We start from the raw sequence: 1,736 nt of genomic DNA on the forward strand, positions 1-1,736 counted from the left end.
TGGGTGTGGTGGGTGGTTGTTGTTGGGAAGGGGGAGGGTTTGCCCACAGCCTGCTGCTGCAGCAGGCAGAGCCCCGGCCAGCACTCCTACAAGCCCAGGCTCCGTGCTCCTGTCATTCCTGGCCTCGGGCCCTGGTGTGGGCCTCATGCTCCCACTCACTGCCACTTGTCCCCAAGTGCCACTGCTGCTCTTCTCCTGCCACTCTCTCCTTCCCCCGCCACTCATGTCCCAGCTGCTCCTGCAGTCCCGGTGCTGCAGCTGGGAACCACGTGGTGCTGGAGTGCGGTGGGCGGAGGGGGAACAGGGAAATGGCTGCGGCAGGTGGGAGGAAGAGGCAGTGAGCAGGTGTGCAGAGTGCAGTGACAGCCAGGTGGGAGTGCAGGGCTCATGCTTGTGCACCGGGGCCAGCGCCAGCGGGGCAGTAGGAGCATGGGGTCCGGGCTCAGGGGCTCTATGGAGCTGGGCTGAGCTGCTCAAGCAGGGAGAGAGGGAGCCAGCTTGGCTGTACAGAGCCCCTGGCAGCCTGGGCCCCATACTGCTGCCACCCCACTCTGGACCCTGCCAACACTGACCCTTGGTGCACCAGCGCGGGTCCTGTGCTCCCACTTGCCTGTCACTGCACTTTGTGCACCCACTTGCTGCCCCTTCCCCCTGCCTGCTGCAGCCATTTCCACACTCCTCCCCTTACCTACCGGTCGGCCAGCACCATGACTGCAGGGGCCGGCCCAACTGGCCCTGAGGTCTGGGGTGATTGCCTACGGTCCTTCCTCCCCGCTTCCTTCTTATCTGTATTCTCCTTGGTGCAGGGAGGCAGGAACAGTCCCAGGCCAGAAGCCTCCAGCAGCCTGTGCTAGGCAGAGGTTTTTGACTGGGGCTGGGGGTGGTGGGGCTGGAGGGCTGGCCAGGGCCTGGCTGGATTTGCTGCTGTGGCTGTTTAGTTCTGCCGCCAGTTCCCCCTGGGTCCTACTGCCCTTGGCTTCTGTCATCTTTGACAGGCAGCCAAAATTTTCTAAATTTTTTAGGGGCCCCATGGGCCTGATAGAATGGCCTGGTGGGCTGGATGTGGCCTGCAGACTGTATTTTGCTCACCCATGGTGTAGTCAGATAACAGTGCAGAGAGAGCTTTGTAGAAATCCAACATGATGGGATTTTTATTGAAATGAAAACGCTGTCCAGTATCTCCACCTTAATAAAAAATAATTAGTAAACAGGATAAATAATGAAGACAAAATATACTTTGTTCTACAAGCATAGTCTCATGAAAAAGAAATATCCCAGAGACATGAAATGGTAAATAAATTAGTGCAAAATATGAAGTAATAATTTTATTTAAAGTAATGATTTCTTTAAAATGTTTTGTGATGAGTAAATACCTAATTATTATAATATTTTGTGTATATTTAAAAATGAAAAAGGTAACTATACAAACAATAATCAATGCTCATGACATTACATGTATAGCTAAATTAAAGTTTTGCAACAGCAATTCATTTTGTTTAAACAGGAAAGAAGCCAGGTGATCTTACATGTAGCTTTCAAGGTAGTAGTGGAACTGGTTTGTTAAGTCAAGGGTGCCAAGTTAAATCATGTTTTTGCTTATAAATGTCTCCAAACTATTCTTTAGCACCATCTAGGGGGCAACAGAGCCTGTTATTTTTTATAATTTTTGCCTAGAACCCAGTTCTGCCTGCAGTCATACACAAGTAACTCCCAGATCGCTTGGTAGTATAGCAGGA

This window comes from Alligator sinensis, unplaced genomic scaffold (genome assembly GCF_000455745.1).
Source record: "Alligator sinensis unplaced genomic scaffold, ASM45574v1 scaffold262_1, whole genome shotgun sequence".
Lineage (NCBI taxonomy): Eukaryota > Metazoa > Chordata > Crocodylia > Alligatoridae > Alligator > Alligator sinensis.